Source organism: Anolis sagrei, chromosome 2 (genome assembly GCF_037176765.1).
Source record: "Anolis sagrei isolate rAnoSag1 chromosome 2, rAnoSag1.mat, whole genome shotgun sequence".
NCBI lineage: Eukaryota > Metazoa > Chordata > Lepidosauria > Squamata > Dactyloidae > Anolis > Anolis sagrei.
In genome coordinates this window covers 175,147,794-175,166,939 of record NC_090022.1, presented here as the reverse complement: position 1 = coordinate 175,166,939, position 19,146 = coordinate 175,147,794, and the positions used below count along the sequence as shown (strand labels likewise).

Sequence of the window (19,146 nt, the reverse complement as noted above, 5' to 3'; positions counted from 1 at the left end):
AGGCATGCTCGGACACATTAGGCCTTCACGGAGACCATGAAGAAGACATACCTGTTTGTCATCTATATATGGACAGAGCTTGGAAAGTTACTTTGTGAACTATCGCCATTCCACTCAAAATAACAACTAGGTTCTTGTGGGTTTTTTTGGGCTATATGGCCATGTTCTAGAGGCATTTTTTCTGACGTTTCGCCTGCATCTATGGCAAGCATCCTCAGAGGTAGTGAGGTTCACCTCACTACCTCTGAGGATGCTTGCCATAGATGCAGGCGAAAAGTCAGGAAAAATGCCTCTAGAACATGGCCATATAGCCCAAAAAAAACCCCACAAGAACCTAGTGATTCCAGCCATGAAAGCCTTTGACAATACATCAAAATAACAACTTTCCTAAGCTCAGAGATAAAGATGGATAGCAGAGAGATAATGAAGGAAACAGTAATTGTAAAGGCAAGCTGAGATGCAAACTGAAGACTCGGTGTTGCTCTTCTCTATTGCATGCAGCTCAATTTATGTCACTATCTTCACAGTTTTTGGGGATGCGTTACTACACACCTGACAACATAGCACAGTACTGGCAAGAAGCGGAGCTGCAAACAAAACACCAGCATCATGTATAGGAATTCAAATTCAGATTTCTGAGACATTGTTCTCTATGTTTGTATAGTGGAAATCTGAATTGCTGTGTATTTATTTCCAAGTTTACTGCACTATCTTGAAATACTAGAGGCACTTGTGAGTTTTGCGGGCTTTTTTGCTCAAAATTAAGATAGGTGAATCATAGGCTAATCCAAAATAGCCGCTTCTTCATGTTTCCTGGTAACTCCAGACCTACCTTGTTGTTGTTGTTCATTCGTTCAGTCGTCTCCGACTCTTCGTGACCTCATGGACCAGCCCACGCCAGAGCTCCCTGTCGGCCGTCACCACCCTCAGCTCCTTCAAGGTCAGTCCAGTCACTTCAAGGATACCATCCATCCATCTTGCCCTTGGTCGGCCCCTCTTCCTTTTTCCTTCTACTTTCCCCAGCATAATTGTCTTCTCTAGGCTTTCCTGTCTCCTCATGATGTGGCCAAAGTACTTCAGCTTTGTCTGTAGTATCCTTCCCTCCAATGAGCAGTCGGGCTTTATTTCCTGGAGGATGGACTGGTTGGATCTTCTCGCAGTCCAAGGCACTCTCAGAACTTTCCTCCAACACCACAGCTCAAAAGCATCTATCTTCCTTCGCTCAGCCTTCCCTATGGTCCAGCTCTCACATCCGTAGGTTACTACAGGGAATACCATGGCTTTGACTAGGCGGATCTTTGTTGCCAGTCTGATGTCTCTACTCTTTACTATTTTATCGAGATTGGACATTGCTCTCCTCCCAAGAAGTAAGCGTCTTCTGATTTCCTGGCCACAGTCTGCATCTGCAGTCATCTTTGCGCCTAGAAATACAAAGTCTGTCACGGCCTCCACATTTTCTCCCTCTATTTCCCAGTTGTCAATCATTCTTGTTGCCATAATCTTGGTTTTTTTGATGTTTAGCTGCAACCCGCCTTTTGCGCTTTCTTCTCTCACCTTGAGCTCCTCAGCTCCTCCTCGCTTTCGGCCATCAGAGTGGTGTCATCTGCATATCTGAGATTGTTAATGTTTCTTCCAGCAATTTTCACCCCAGCTTTGCATTCATCCAGCCCCACACATCGCATGATGTGTTCTGCAATCCCAATCTTGAACCAGTCTGTTGTTCCGTGGTCAGTTCTTACTGTTGCTACTTGGTCCTTGTACAGATTCCTCAGGAGAGAGACAAGGTGGCTTGGTATGCCCATCCCACCAAGAACTTGCCACAATTTATTATGATCCACACAGTCAAAGGCTTTAGAATAGTCAATGAAGCAGAAATAGATGTTTTTCTGAAACTCCCTGCCTTTCTCCATTATCCAGCGGATATTGGCAATCAGGCCTCTCGTTCCTCTGCCTTTTCTAAACCCAGACCTACCTTAGTATTTCTAATTTATATTTTGTTTTCATACTCAATACAGACCGGTATAGGGAACAATTCCAGGTCTGCCACAAAACCACATCCCTTATTTGGAAATCTGAAATACTCTAAAATTGTCCACCTGGGAGGCAGAGAGTGACACCTTTGATTTCCGATGGTTTAGCTGTTTCATGCACACAAAAATGTATAAAGTTGCCCTTAGGTTATTATTGGCAAGGCCGAACAGGGCATAGGGTTACAGCCTGTGTTGGAGGATTTACACTCCCCCTGAAGACACAGGTTTGCAGATTGGGAGTTTTCCTGGACTCATCACTGAGCCTGGAACTCCAGGTCTCAGTGGTGTCCAGGGAAGCATTCACACAATTCAGACTTGTACGCCAGCTGCGCCTGTATCTTGAGAAGTCTGACTTGGCCACGGTAGTCCACACTCTGGTTACAACAACACTTTATTTATACACCGCCACCATCTCCCCAAGGGACTCGGTGCGGCTTACATGAGGTCGAGCCCAAAATACAACAATACAAGCAATAACAATAAGAATACAAGCAATTTAAAATAAGAAAACAATAACACATGCATTATCAATAGGACAACACACTTTAAAATCTATGGGTAGGCCAAATGTGATTAAAATTAAAAGATTAAAAAATAATGCTGGACATGGATGAAAAAGTGATGGGGCAGTTTGTGGGAACATACGAGCAGACCTAAATATATAAAGTGCTTTGGAGGACAAAGTGCTATGGGATCATTATTCTGGGAAGGCACACTGGAGCAACCACGTCTTCAAGCTCCTCTTAAAGACTGTCAAAGTTGGGGCATGCCTGATGTCCTTAGGAAGTGAGTTCCAGAGTCGAGGGGCCACCACCGAAAAGGCCCTCTCTCTCGTCCCCACCAATCGCGCTTGCGATGCAGGTGGGAGCATGAGCAGGGCCTCTCCAGATGATCGAAGAGATCGTGTGGGTTCGTATACAGAGATGCAGTCACGAAGGTAGGTGGGTCCCAAACTGTTCAGGTCTTTGTAGGTAAGAACCTGCACCTTGAATTGGGTTCGGAAAATGAATGGCAGCCAGTGGAGCTCCTTGAACAGGAGGGTTGACCGCTCCCTGTAAGGAGCCCCGGTTAACAACTGGCTGCCGCCCGTTGGACCATCTGGAATTTCCGAGCCGTTTTCAAGGGCAGCCCTACGTAGAGTGCATTACAGTAATCCAGTCTAGAGGTGACTAGGGCATGGACCACCCTGGCCAGATCCACCTTCACGAGGTACGGTTGCAGTTGGCGCACAAGTCTTAATTGTGCAAAGGCCCTCCTGGCCACTGCCGACGCCTGAGCCTCAAGCTACTACTGCATCACGCTATATGTGGGGTTGCCTTTGAAGACAGTTCGGAAGCTTCAAATGGTCCAACGGGCAGCAGTCAGATTGTTCACCAGAGCAGCATTCAAGGAGTATACAACTCCTTTGTTATGCCAGCTCCACTGGCTGCCGGTTTGCTACCGAGCACAATTCAAAGTGCTGGCTTTAGCCTATAAAGCCCTAAACGGTTCCGGTCCAGCTTACCTGTCCGAACGTATCTCTCTCTATGAACCATACTGAAGTTTAAGATCATCTGGGGAGGCCCTGCTCTCGGTTCTGCCTTCTTTGCAGACACAACTGGCGAGGACGAAAGACAGGGCCTTCTCAGTAGAGACCCCTCGGATGTGGAACTCCCTCCCTAAGGATATTAGATCAGTCCCTTCCCTCCTCATCTTCTGCAGAAAAGTGAAAATATGAATTTTTTGAACAACCTTTGGGAACCTATGGCAATAGATAAACATGAAACTATGTGAAATCGAGTACTGGAATGGCTTAGATGATGTTTTTAGATGGCGAGGCTAATAGTGAAGGTAGTGGTTGTATACGTTTTTAAAGGTTTTAATGTATGTATTTTATAATTCTGTTTTAAATGTTTATTGTAATTTTTCCATTGTTTTAATGGCATTTAATAGCTGCATATGTTGTAAAGCTGCCTTGAGTCACCTTCGAGTTTGAGAAAGGCGGGGTAGAAATATAATAAATAAATAAATAGGTTACGTGTATAAGGTGTATATTAACACAAATAATTTTATGTTTAGGTTTGTGTCACATCTCCAAGATAGCACATTATCTATATAAATAAAAATGTAATGTTCGTTTGTGGGATTAACAGAACTCAAAAACCACTGGACGAATTGACACCAAATTTGGACACAAGACACCTAACAACCCAATGTATGTCCTTCACTCAAAAAAATCGATTTTGTCATTTGGGAGTTGTAGTTGCTAGGATTTATAGTTCACCTGCAATCAAAGAGCATTCTGAACCCCACCAACGATGGAATTGAACCAAACTTGGCACACAGTTCTCCCATGATCACCAAAAAAACTGGAAGGGTTTGGTGGGCAGTGTCCTTTGGTTTTGGAGTTGTAGTTCACCTACATCCAGAGATCACTGTGGACTCAAACAATAATGGTTCTGGACCAAACTCTTTACAAATACTCAATATGCCCAAATGTGAACACTGGTGGAGTTTGGGGAAAATAGAATCTTGACATTTGGGAGTTGTAGTTGCTGAGATTTATAGTTCACCTGCAATCACAGAGCATTCTGAGCCCCACCAACGATAGAATTGGGTCAAACCTCCCACACAGAACAGCCATGTGGGCCACAGCAATGTGTGGTAGGAGACAGCTAGTGTATTAATATGCAAATATAGAAATTAAAAAATCCAAAACCAATCAAAATCCAAAACATTTTGAATAAGAAATACTTAACCTACATAGTCTCTGTATCTATGTATATGTATTTATGTCCATATCTATCTGTATCTCCATCTTCCATCTATGTGAAACTCCTGGTGCTTTTCCATTCAGACCCTGATCATTACACATAGTTCTCATTTTTTTAGTGTTCTTATATGTGTATATACCCCTACCAGTAAGTTGTTGTACATGCGGATCTTTTCTCCCTTTGTGAACTAGGAAAAGCTTCATCTGTGTATTTTGGGCTATCAGGCAGCTGTTCTGTATGTGTGTGTGTTGTAGGAGCTCCGTCATGGGCAAAAACCAACAACAATTGGATCTTTTTGTTCTTATAGTTCCTAACCAACCTTGCATTACTCATCCCATGTAGTCATCCATCCTGAGCCATTAATCTTGGGGGATTCCTACTGTGCATCCTCCCATATCAAGCTACTATTTTCTCACCTCCTTGTGAAGAACTCACCTGAGATAAAAAATAATAATAATAACATTCTTATATACTTATAACACCTCTATTCACATCAGGAGAAAAACAATCCCTGCTTGAACCTCCACCTTTCCACGATAACACATATTGTATGAAGTCTGTATACTTTCAATGTTAATATAAAAATGGTAAGAGGGAACTCTCAGGCTCAGCATAGCCTTCCTACAGACATACTGTAGCTCACGCATCAGAATGGGCTGCATGAGCATGTTGTAATATTATTATTATTATTATTATTATTATTAATAATAATAATAATTGAATCCAGACAGACAGAGTTTTGGAGCACAATACTCCTGACCTGTTGTGTTTCAAATAATAATAATAATAACCTCACAATCATGTTAAAAAAACAAAGTATGGATCGTCAATGTTGCAATCCCAGGCAACAGCAGGATTGAAGAGAAACAACTGGAAAAGCTGACACGATATGACTCTGGCACAACCCAGTAAAGGTGGTCCCAGTGGTGATCGGTACACTGGGTGCACTGCCTAAAGACCTTGGCCTGCACTTAAACACAATCGGCACTGACAAAATCACCATCTGCCAGGTGCAGAAGGCCACCTTACTGGGATCTGCACGCATTATTCACCAATACGTCACACAGTCCTAGACACTTAGGAAGTGTCCAACATATGATCCAATACAACAACCAGCAGAGTGATCTTGTCCGCTGTGGACTCATCTTGTTGTGTTTCAAATAATAATAATAACAACAACAACAATAACAACATTGGGTTGTTGTAGGTTATTTTTGGGCTATATGGCCATGGTCTAGAGGCATCTATGGCAAGCATCCTCAGAGGTAGTGAGGTAGTGACCTCATTACCTCTGAGGATGCTTGCCATAGATGCAGGCGAAACGTCAGGAGAGAATGCCTCTAGACCATGACCATACAGCCCGGAAAAAAACCTACAGCAACCCAGTGATTCCAGCCATGAAAGCCTTCGACAATAATAAAAAACTTTATTTATATACCACCCTATCTCCCCTAGGGTACTCAGAGCAGTTTCCACATATGCAAAATAATACAAGAGACATACAATATGAAACATAAAACATAGGCATAAACTATTAACACAAAATATACATTAAAACCAATTAAAAACCAGTTCCGCTCTCTTCTTGTATGCCTTCAAATTGATTCCAACCTATGACTACAAACTACAATACCACATGGTGTTGTCAAACCGCAACTCCCATAATCTCTCACTATTAGCTATGCTGTCCTGGCTAGTAAGAGTTGCATTTTCAACATCATCTGTAGGACCCCAAGTTGACTATCTCTGTCTTGGTATGTAGAAACCACTGTCTTGCTTTGGCATGACCCCATTTCAATTCCATACAGATGTAACCATAGTGCATCTGAATTAGCTATGAAATGGGGTAATGATTAAATTAATTATTGTAGAGGTACAGAGTATTCAGCATTGTGAAGATTTATAGAGATAGCTCATGTTTCACAAAGGTTTGTGCAAGTGGGGGTATAAGGCTATCATTTCAGAGGAAGCTACTTTAGACACTGTGTGATTTAAACCCAGAAAATCCATATGGAGTCATAGCAAGAGGGTGTTCAGGCAGCCTTTGTGACCTGCCTTGTAAAATATGTTTTAATGTGTATACAATGAACATGAAATGTGTTGTTGTAAAATATGTTTTTAAAAAGTGTTCTCTGTGGATCCATGCTGCGATGGATTTGTGAGCATAGGCTGCTACATGTTCCTAATTTTTATGGATTGCTCATGTTTTGAAAACTATTCAAGTATATCAGAATTTTTATTGAAGACATTATCCCCCAGTCTTCAGGAAAGCATCATTCTGTGTCTGAAAAAAAATCACTCTTCTTGTACTTTCAGTGTCAAAAATTTGTAAGAGGAAAAATAAGCACCAAAATCTTATACGGCCATTGTGTACTATGTAACAGTGTCACAACATTGTTCATAGTGAATTCCAGCGCAACACCCACTTCAACACACTTGATCAGGAATTTCAGGATTGTATTCAAAAATTTCCAATAACCCAAAACCTGGCTGTAGTTTACTGGGAAACCAGAGTTTTAATAATTCATTGGCCATGGAAATCCACTGGGTGACCTTAGGCAAGTTACATCCTCTCACCCTCAGAAGGCAAACACAAATCTTTCCGATCAAATTCTGATAGAGTCAGAAATAATTTGAAGGTGTACAACAACAGTAACAACAAGAAAAGAAATGAAACGTTCCTGATCCAGTTCTAGCATAAGTTATATGTTTTGGAGTTTTTAATACACCATCCTAAATGTATATACCATATTTCATTGCACAATAGTCACACTTTTATTCCATTTTTTGGTTGAAAAGTGGGGTGCAACTAATATGCAGTGAAAAAAATTGTGCCCCCTTTCTGCTAAATTCAGCTGAGTCTGAAAGCTGGTATGGTGTGTTTGTCTCTTCAAGTTGCTTATCAGCTTGGGGCAACCTCATTAATTTTATAGAGCTTTCTTAGGCAAGGAATTCTGCAATGATTGTGTCAATTCCTACCTCTGTAGACTAAAACCTACAGTACCTGGTATTCATCCATTCAAACTGGAGCCCCTGGTGGCGCAGTGGGTTAAACCCCTGTGCCGGCAGGACTGAAGACTGACAGGTTGCAGGTTCAAATCCGGGGAGAGCGCGGAGGAGCTCCCTCTATCAGCTCTAGCTCCTCATGCGGGGACATGAGAAAAGCCTCCCACAAGGATGATAAAACATCAAAACATCCGGGCGTCCCCTGGGCAACGTCCTTGCAGACGGCCAATTCTCTCACACCAGAAGCGACTTGCAGTTTCTCAAGCCACTCCTGTTACGACAAAAAAAAAATCCATTCAAGTACTAACCTGCCTAGCTTTCAAATCAATGGGATTTGGAAGCTATAGTATTTTAGGCCTTCACCATACTAAATCATCTCACTCACATATTCTACTCTGAGAGAGCAAGGCTAGATATGATGCGGGAGAATCCAAGTCAGGCACACTTTCAGAAATCTCTCATTCCTCCTTTTTTCCATTTTGTAAACACTGCAGACTAATTCAATCAGAGAAGTCAACGATAGCAGAGCACGTTATAAACCAACCAGGATACCAAATATTATTTGAGAACACAGAAATTCCGAACCACTCTGATAGCCATTATGTCAGACTACACAGAGAAGCCACTGTAATCCACAGGTACATGGATGTTATGAATGACTTTTCAATATATTGTCAAAGGCTTTCATGACCGGAATCACTGGGGTGTTGTAGGTTTTTTCGGCCTATATGGCCATGTTCTAGAGGCATTCTCTCCTGACTACTCAAATGCTAAATCAAGCTTACTAATTACAGCATTCACACATTCTTTAAACAGACAAGGGTTCTTTCTCCCACCCTGGACATTCCAGATGTGTGTGTGTGTGTGTGTGTGTGTGTGTCTGTCTGTCTATCTATCTATCTATCTATCTATCTATCTATCTATCTATCTATAAATACTCTGTGCGTAATGAGTACCTTAAAAACGAAAGAACCAATGAACAAAATCAAATTTTGGCAACAAAACATCTCATAACACAAGGAGTGACCATCACTCAAAATATTATGATTTTGTCATTTGGGATTTTTTGGGATTTATAGTTCACCTATAATCAAAGAGCATTCCGAACTCCACCAATGATGGAATTGAACCAAACTTGGCACACAGGACTCCCATGACCAAAAGAAAATACTGAAAGGGTTTGGTGGGCCTTGACCTCAAGTTTGGGAGTTGTAGTTCATCTATATCCAGAGAGCACTATGGACTCAAACAATTATGGTCTGGATCAAACTTGGCACGAATACTCAATATTCCCAAATGTGAACACTGATGGAATTTGGGGAAAATAGACCTTAACATTTGGGAGTTGTAGTTGCTGGGATTTATAGTACACCTACAATCTGAAATCTATCAATGACAGAATTGGGACAAACTTCCCACACAGAACCCCCATGACCAACAGAAAATACTTAAGGCCATCCAGTCCAACTCCCTTCACCAGGACAAGAAAACGTAATCAAAGCCCTCCTGACAAAGAGTCAGCCAGCCATAGATATAGATAGATAGATATGATTCACACATACACATGTATATATCACAGATATAGTATCATAGATTTGAAAGGGACCCCTAAAGAAGGACAATTATATGTTACATGTTCCAGAGCAGGCAAACCAGACAATCTCCACATCAACACTGACAAATAAATAGTAAGAAATACTGTTTACCCACAAGCATCAAGAAATTACATATATTAGAAACCAACACTTTATTTTCCAGATCACCAGACGGGGCCACAGCAACGCGTGGCAGGGGACGGCTTGTGTGTGTGTGTGTGTATACACACACACACACAAACACACTCCACTTGCCTCACTGCCAACAGAACCTCAGAAGATGCCAGCCACAGATGCAGGCAAGATGTTAGGAGAGAATACTATTGGAACATGGCTATACAGCCCGAATAATTCACAGCAACCTAGGGCCCTTCCACACAGTCATATAACCCAGAATATCAACGTAGAAAATCCCACAATATCTGCTTTGAACTGGGTTGTCTGAATCCACACTGCTATATATCCCAGTCCTAAGCAGATAATGTGGGATTTTATTCAGCTGTGTCGAAGGAGCCCTAGTGATTCCATCCCTGAAAGCCTTGGACAATGTATGTTTTATTTCCTGCTGGAAGGTGAGCAAGGAAGTCCCAAAGTCTGGGAGTAGCTAATGAAAAGCCCCTTTCCCTTGTTCTCATCAAACAGCCTGAGAGAGTAGTAGGACAGAGAAAAGAGTCTCTCTCTTGAAGATCTCAAAGTACTAACTTCAAGGCAGTAAGGTCCTTCAAATAGCCTGGACCCAAACTGCGTAGCACTATTTTTTATAGTGAAGTAGAAATAGGTTATGTTATGTTAAGTGCACTATGCCCCACTGCAAAAATGTCTCCTTCTGTTCAAAGGTTAGGGAATCCTGTTTCTTCCTTTATAGTACCTATGTGGTGTCTAAAGCCTCCTCTGTACTGACCATTTAATGCAGCTTCACACTATCTCCAAAAACAGAGCCTAGACCTTCCACATTGCAAAAGTGTGCCCAGTAATCCAACATGAGAAAACGGGCAATGTAGCATGTTGAAATTGGCTTTCTAAAATGTTGACTTTTGTTTTCTCCATTCAACTGAAATTAATGATTTTATCAGACACAGTTCATTATCCTTTCATCATAACAGCTTTTTGTTTTGTCTTTGTGATTTATTGCCATTCCTACTTTTATTTATGCTGATGGACAACACGTACAGCAAAACTTGTAAATACATATGAGAAAAATATGTTATTGCATGAAATCTTTCACCTTAAAAGTGTTCAAAAGTTAGTTTTTAGCACCGAATGATGCCCAATTAGACTTTTGAAAGCAATGTACAACAAAATAACTGCAAGGTATATTTGCCAGTATCTGCCTCACCAGTGAACTGTTTTGTATTGTACTATAAGGGATCACGGGTTTAGGGTGCGGGGTCCCTTACTGAAGAAATCCGCAGAGTCCAGTAGGTTCATGTAAGACACATTTTATTCAAGCTGATCAGCATGATGCAGACAGACAGTACTTCTGTATGTGCTTCCACAGACTGCCGCCCCCCTCCTCGGCTTTTGCAAACCTTTATACTCAGGTAATACAAGGGTTTTTTGGTCATGGAAAGTACTCTCTTTCCAGCCCCCCTCCCTTGACCTTTTGATGGAAAGTACCTTCTTGCACCTGCAGACTCTGTGCTTAACCACAACCCAACTTCCTATGTAAGCTCGGACTTTGTATGACCTCTACATGTCACCTCTTGTTTTTAAACCATTTTCTTCTTTGCTGCTAATTTCATTCAAAGCCCCTTGCTTAGCTATTGTTAATTTCACTCAAAGACCCTTTCAGTACCTGCTACTATTTCATTCTACTAACTAGCAAATTTATTGAAAACATGTCAAAGAAGCACAACTAGTCAAGAGTGAATTAATCATCTAGCAGCTGCATTAAGATCACTTCTGACCAGAGGCGGCCCTAGGTAATTTTCAATGGTAAGCAAACAGTATTTTGGCGCCTCCCCCCCAACCAATCACTGATATATATTTTCTGTTCGTTGTGGGAGTACTGTGTGCCATATTTGGTTCAATTCCATCATTGGTGGAGTTCAGAATGCTCTTTGATTGTAGGTGAACTATACATCCCAGTAACTACAACTCGCATATGTCAAGGTCTATTTCCCCCCAAGAGCGCCTCAAGAGTGCCCCTGGGCACAATCAACTATACTGCAAATGCTTACTTTGCGTAATAGGTTGCTGAGGCTTCCCCCAGACTGCTAGGGCTTTTGTGAGCCGAGGGGGGCGCTCCTCAAGTGGTGGTCGAGGGGCATTTACAGAGGCGCCTCTGCGCCCCTGGCACAAACAAAGTGTACTGCGACCGCTTACTTTGCATAATGGATGAGCCGCCCCTGCTTCTGACCAAAAGGTCATGAGTTCAAAGCCAACCCGGGTCGGAGTGAGCATCTGACCAATTGTGTAGCTTGTTGTCGACCTTTGCAACCTGAAAGACAGTTGCATCTGTCAAGTAGGAAAATTAGGTACCACCTATGTGTGGGGAGGCTAATTTAACTAATTTACGAGGTCATAAAAAAGACTCCAGCAAAGTACTCCAGCAAAAAGCATGAGGGAAATGTGGAAGTACTTCATCAGTGTCGCAGATGGACGATAAAGCAGCTCCCCTGGTGGCCAGAAAAGTTAGATAGCCTCTTACTGTCTGTCTATATCTGTTGTGTGTCTTTGGCATTGAATGTTTGACATATATGTGTACATTGAGTCCCCTGCAGGGTGAGAAGGGCAGAATATAAATACTATAAATAAATAGAGCATCATGCTGCTGTTAACCATAGTGATATGTAGGTCTGTTTGTGAGGGCCATGTCTGGGCCACAAAATAATTCCAGTATTTACAAAGATCTGATCATCTACACAGCAAAACCACATTTTCAATACTAGTTTCAAACTGACCTAAGTGATTAGTGTAGATGTGCCATAACTAAAATGGGGATTGCGTCACAGAGCATAGGACCAAGTAATGGTAGGGTTTAGGAATTAATATCTATCAGATACATCTCCACTTCAGAATAATTTTTAAACCTGCTTCTTCCCTTCCCATAGCTTATATTAACTAGTCCAGCAATTTCCAGATTTTTTGATAGCTGAGATACAATTTTTCCTGAATTAAAATGAGAGAAACATTCCATTCTTATCTAAAAGACAAACTGGGAATGACATTAAATATGTGAAAACATTTGATATTTATTCTTCTTCTAAACAACAGACTTAATAAAGATTTCCACAAAACTGGTATTTGTTCTGAGAAGTAACACAAGATTATCAACTTGACTGATAAACCAGGTAGAGATACAACAGGAAGTTTCAGTTGCATTGGGTATTTTGGATTCATAAACGAATTAATCTATTTCTCATATGACATTTGTAATATTTTCCATTTGTAATATTCTGCCAGAGAGCGAAATGGGAATTTCAGCAGGCTTTTTTCATGCTACAAATTAAAATTTGAACCTACTGAAATGCTCTTTTCTATGCATTTCTAAAATTGTTTCAGAGTCCATTTCCCATTTGAATCAGGTTGACCCCAGTACACAAAATATATTGGGGTTGTGTACCGAGATCGTGTATTGGGGTTCGTGTACTCCAGTCGACCTGATTCAAATGGGAAATGGACTCTGAAACCATTTCAAAAATGCATAGAAAATAGCATTTCAGTAGGTACAACTTGTAATTGTAATTCAAGCATGAAAAAGCCTGCTGAAATTCCCATTTTGCTCACTGGAAGAATACCTGCTGGGGTGGGGGTGGGGGATTCAACTCCTCCCCCGAAATGTTTTTTTTTTTAACCTGGTTAATCAGTTAAAATTCACGAGTAAACCTATTTTTAAGCTCAATTATCCTGCATTCCCAGACAGGGGCCTTTAAAAGGAAATTTGGAGAAACACTATCAGTAACAGTGGACCGTCTGGTTGAGCCAGATCAACAATTCTTAAACTCTTCCAGGTATTTTCGATTTCAATTCCCAGAAGCATCAGCTTCCTTGGCTAATGATCATTCTGGGTGCTGAAGTCCCAAACATCTGGAAGACCAGAGTTTGGGACACACAGAATTAGATGGACCAAGGTAAGTTCAATTGTTTCTGTTCACTTGCATTTAATCCTCTTAATTTGGCTCAAGATTTAGCAGTACTGGGTTGTTGTAGGTTTTTGTTTTTTTTTTGGGGGGGGGGGCTATATGGCCATGTTCTAGAGGCATTCTCTCCTGACGTTTCGCATGCATCTATGGAAAGCATCCTCAGAGGTAGTGAGGTCTGTTGGAACTAGGAAAAAAAGGGTTTATATATTTGTGGAATGACCAGGGTGGGACAAAGAACTCTTGTCTGCTGGAGCTAGGTGTGCATGTTTCAACTGACCACCTTGATTAGCAGTTGATGGCCTGGCAGTGCCTGGGGAAATCTTTTGTTGAGAGGTGATTCGATGTCTCAGACAATTTCAACAGAAAGGAGAAAACCATGAAAATGAACAAAATCTGGCTGCCAGTATTAAAACAACTCTAAAATTACAACAGCACAACAACAGAGAGGAAACAAACAAGGACATCTAATCACTTCTCAACAAAAGTTTGCTCTAGGCACTGTCAGGCCATTATATGCTAATCAAGGTGGTCAGTTGAAACATTCACACCTAGCTCCAGCAGACAAGAGTCCTTTGTCCCACCCTAGTCATTCCACAGATATATAAACCCTTTTTCCTAGTTCCAACAGACCTCACTACCTCTGAGGATGCTTGCCATAGATGCAGGCGAAACGTCAGGAGAGAATGCCTCTAGACCATGGCCATATAGCCCAAAAAACCTACAACAACCCAGTGATTCCGGCCATGAAAGCCTTCGACAATACATTTAGCAGTACTGATATGGAAAATAAGATAATGCCCATGCCAATATCTGCTTACTAATTTCATTAGGAATCATGGTAATCTCAAGAAAGTACCTATAGGTTTGCTGAGTTAATAAAGAGGAACATTTGGTGGGGTGAAAAAAACAGGCTTTGGACTTCGTTTTCATTGGGTAGAATTACAAAATAGCAAAGTTCTCAGGGACTCTGAGAATGCAGTTATTATTGACTAACGAAATTGCTTTTAGTCACTTTGAGTTGAAATCATTTGAATCCTCAAGCTATAAACTCTTCAAACACTTGTAATAATATATATTAGCTAGCAAGGTGTTAAATTTGGAAAGATTATATTTTTTCCCAGGCAATGCAAGAAATACATTTTCTGCCACAACCTTCCGACCATTGTTTGCAATACAGAATGTATCAAGCTTTGCGAAAGTGACTTCCTTCTGGCGTGATCCAAAATTAAACCAGGTTCTCCAGAGCTTTAATCAGAAAGACAAATATTCTGAGGGCACACAGAAATAAAAAAATGGATTTATTCCATACCAATTTAACAGTCACAGTGTTTCCCAAAGTTTTCCCTGGGTAGAAATACCTGTACCACAGTTGCTATCACCATAGCCAGGATTTCTCCTTGGCATTCTCTGAATTGATCAAAAAAGGCTGTGTATTTTTCCACACTTTCTGCCTGAAGCTAATGACAGTAGTCATGCTTCATGCAATAAAGCTTGCCCACATGTTTTTTGAGTGAAATACAGGCAAAAACGGTTCGGGGCCCGCCTATCTCTGTGATAGCATCTTCCTCTATGAACTGGCATGGACACTAGGATCCACTGGGGAGGCCCTCCTCTGGCTCCCACCACCGTCTCAAGCCCGGTTGGTGGGGACAAGGGAAAGGGCCTTCTCAGTGGTGGACCCCTGTCTCTGGAATGCCCTCCCCAAGGAGATAAGGCTGGCCCCATCCCTCACTCCTTTCGTAAGAACTTGAAAACTTGGTGGTTTCTTCAGGCCTTCGATAATGACTAGTCCTCAGGAAGGCGGATCTGGCCAAAGTGGTCCACGCCTTAGTCACCTCTAGACTGGATTACTGCAGTGCACTCTACGTACGGCCTGGAAATTTCAGATGATCCAATGGGAGTGGTCAACCCTCCTGTTCAAGGAGCTCCACTGGCTGCCATTCATTTATCGGACCCAATTCAAGGTGCAGGTTCTTACCTACAAAGCCCTGAACAGTTTGGGACCCGCCTACCTGCGTGACCGCATCTCTGTATACGAACCCAGACGATCCCTTCGATCATCCGGGGAGGCCCTGCTCTCGATCCTACCAGCATCGCAGGTGCGATTGGTGGGGACGAGAGCAGGGCCTTTTCGGTGGTAGCCCCTCGACTCTAGAACTCTCTCCCTAAAGACATCAGACAGGCCCCAACTCTGGCAGTCTTTAGGAGGAGCTTGAAGACATGGTTGTTCCAGTGTGCCTTCCCGGAATAATGATCCCATAGCACTTTGTCCTCCAAAGCACTTTACATTTTTAGGTCTGCTCGTATGCCCTTCCACAAACGTCACTATCACCTTTTCGTCCATGTCCCAGCATTACCTTCAATTTTAACTTTACATTTGGCCTTCCCATTGTTTTTAATTGTGTGTTGTCTTATTGATAATGTTGTATTGTTTATTGTCTATGTTTTATTTTAATTGCTTGTACTGTTGTTGTTATTATTGCTTGTACTGTTGTATTTGGGTTCGGCCTTATGTAAGCCGCACCGAGTCCCTTGGGAGATGGTAGCGGGGTACAAATAAAGTGTTGTTGTTGTTATTATTATTATTATTATTATTATTATTATTATTAGTCTCAAGTCTCAAGCCCTTGGTCCAACAGTTAGGACTTTGCCTTGTACTCCATCCATTCCCCAGTTCCCTGTCATCTGAGGGCACCTTTTCTTCCGACCCAGACCTTTTTATAGTCCTTTAATTGGCCCTGGAATTGAGTGACCCCGGTTCCCTAGTAGGGCCATTGCTGAGATCAATCCTTGTACTATAGTATTCAGCCAGCCCCATTTTCCCCTTCTCTTTGGCCCAGCCCGTTCCAAATAGTCCAGGCCCCTTATTGAAATCTTTGCTCTGGCAGCTTACCTTGCATGAAGAATAGAGCGGAACTGGTTTTAAATTGATTTTAATGTATATGTTGTATTAATGGTTTATACCTATGTTTTTGTTTTATATTGCATGTCTTTGTATTATTTTGCATATGAGGAAACTGCTCTGAGTCCCCTAGTGGAGATAGGACAGTATACAAATAAAGTTTATTATTATTATTATTATTATTATTATTATTATTTATCTCCAATTTGCAAACAAGATATGTTCTATAGATTTGTTTTACCACCTTATCAAACTGGGACGTTTTGGTCCTTTGCAACACTTTGGGGACGGGGCCTGCTGAATGCCATCACATGATGCTCAACAGGCCCCAACCCATTTATCCTGTGAGGAGGTCCCTTAAATTGAATTTTCCATAGATAGATAGATAGATAGATAGATAGATAGATAGATAGATAGAGTGAGCTTTGGAGAGCATAGGGAAACACCCCTGTGCAGATTGTTTTGCTGTCTGTGCTCCATGTTCAGAAGATTTCACCCCACTTTCTGTCCCTGTGATAACTGGATTTTGAAAAGTTGGCTTGTTGTGAAAACAAGGATTGGGGATAAACATATATATTTTTTGGTGTCAGGAGTGACTTGAGAAACTGCAAGTCACTTCTGGTGTGAGAGAATAGGAAGTCTGCAAGGATGTTGCCCAGGGGATGCATGGATGTTTTGATGCTTTACCATCCTTATGGGAGACTTCTCTTATGTCCCTGCGTGGGGAGTTGGAGCTGACAGAGGGAGCTCATCCATGCTCAAATACCAACATAATAATCCCACATAAGCCCACATATGAGTACAATATTAGAAGAAATCAAACAAAACATAATCAAACAAAATATATAATGACATAAAATCTGAACATAAAACATCCACAATTAATTTACAGGGGCCAACGAAGCATCTCATAACATTAGCGAATTTTGCAATTTTTTTTTTGTCATGTCAGGAGCGACGTGAGAAACTGCAAGTCGCTTCTGGTGTGAGAGAATTGGCCATCTGCAAGGACGTTGCCCAGGGGACGCCCGGATGATTTGATGTTTTTATCATCCTTGTGGGAGGCTTCTCTCATGTCCCCATATGAGGAGCTGGAGCTGATAGAGGGAGCTCATCCGCCTCTCCCTGGATTCAAACCTGCAACCTGTCAGTCTTCAGTCCTGCCAGAACAGGGGTTTCACCCACTGCGCCACCAGGGGCTCCAATTTTGCAATAACCTATGCTTTATCTGGTCAGGAACAGGTAGTACTTATTATGCTGAAACTAGGGTGGGACGTGTATGTGGTTCCAAGTGGTGGAATGGATGGGATGTATCATTGAATATTTCTTCTCTAGGATGAGAGCAAAGGGAAGATAGTGCATGAAAAGCTCTTTAGGTGACCAGGATAAAAAAGTAACAGATGTAGTGTAGATACACTTCTACCCAAGTTCTTGTGACAAAACGCCTTAAATCACCTTAGGCATTCATCCCAATTTCATTCCATGTGCAAATCTGATAAGCATACAGGTGACACCAAATTTGGGGGAGTGGGCGGGGCTAAATACCCTAGAGGACAGGACCAGAATCCAAAATGACCTTAAGTGGTTAGAGAGCTGGACCAAAGTTTGTTTTCTACTGCTCTGGAGATTAGGAGCAATGGATTCAAATTAGGAGGAATTTCCTGATGGTAAGAGCTGTTCAGCAGTGGAATATACTCCCTCAGAGTGAGGTGGAGTCTTCTTCTTTGGAGGTTTTTAAGCAGAGGCTGGATGACCATCTGCCAAGAGCGCTTTAATTGTGCTTTTCCACATGGCAAGGGGTTGGACTGAATGGCCCTCGAGGTCTCATCCAACACTATGATTCTGTGACCGCCAGGCCTGTAGCTGGGGGGGGGGGGGGTACTCATTAATTTTAACTGGTTAACCAAATCCCCATGCTAAGTCTATGATATTGCACCTGCAGCACTGGATGCATATCTTATCTTGTCTGTGATGGATAGTTTTTCCGAATGTGAAGAAACTTCTTCAGATTTCTGCAACATTGCCAGTGTCAACAGCTACAAATGAAAGGTCGTTTTCAACCCTTAAACGTTTGAAAACATACACAAGAAGCACAACGAGGCAAGAAAGACTGACTGGACTTTCACTCTTGAGTGTCCACCGAAGTTTATCAATAGAGCCTGATTTCTGTCAAAGTGTATTGACACAGTTTTCAAGTGTTTCTAACAAACGTTAGCAATTATTTTCGGTTATTTTAAGACCTGAAACTTTGACTAAAATAGAAATTTGATTTAATGAAATCTATATAAAATATACTTTAAACCATATAATTTGAAGTATTTTATGTTATGGCACGATGAAACATGCCTGTTACCCTTTGTAGTCTTTTACATTGCTATCTTAAATGCTGGTTATAGGTTTTAATCCTTGTTTTATCAGTTTTATCTGCTGTTAATTCCACCCACATCGTGTGTTTTAATCAGTTTTGGCCTTACTAACCTTGCATACCTTGTATTCTTATACCTTTTACAGAGCAATAAGGGTCTTTGGACTGTATTAAAAATGTTTTTGTTGTGTTATCAAACTACTCTTCATGATTTGCTAAAAGAAACTTCAATCCTCCCCGAATTTTTTTTCTGGCTACGGCCCTGGTGACCGCGATATGTTTTCCATGAGTCTAGGAGCATGTTTTTAAATGTGTGGTTATTCTACGTCTTCGTTCTTTGCAGTTCTTGTATGCCAATGTTATAGGCAAAAATTGTGTTATTTCAATGGACTTACGCTCCTTCCATTTTT

General features: G+C 41.6%; 1 protein-coding gene across 3 annotated transcripts in view; it reads left to right on the top strand.

The window, feature by feature from the left end:
* The window catches only part of GPR173 (G protein-coupled receptor 173), a 42,641-nt gene that overhangs the window by 20,277 nt on the left and 3,218 nt on the right, over window positions 1-19,146 (top strand). The window contains exon 1 of one of the 3 annotated variants that reach the window (XM_060763229.2): window positions 13,403-13,457. The exons of the other annotated variants lie outside the window; for them this stretch is intronic. The gene's annotated coding sequence lies outside the window, so the exon portion shown is untranslated. Of the gene's footprint in view, window positions 1-13,402; window positions 13,458-19,146 lie in introns of those variants that run through there. 3 annotated transcript variants of the gene reach the window in all.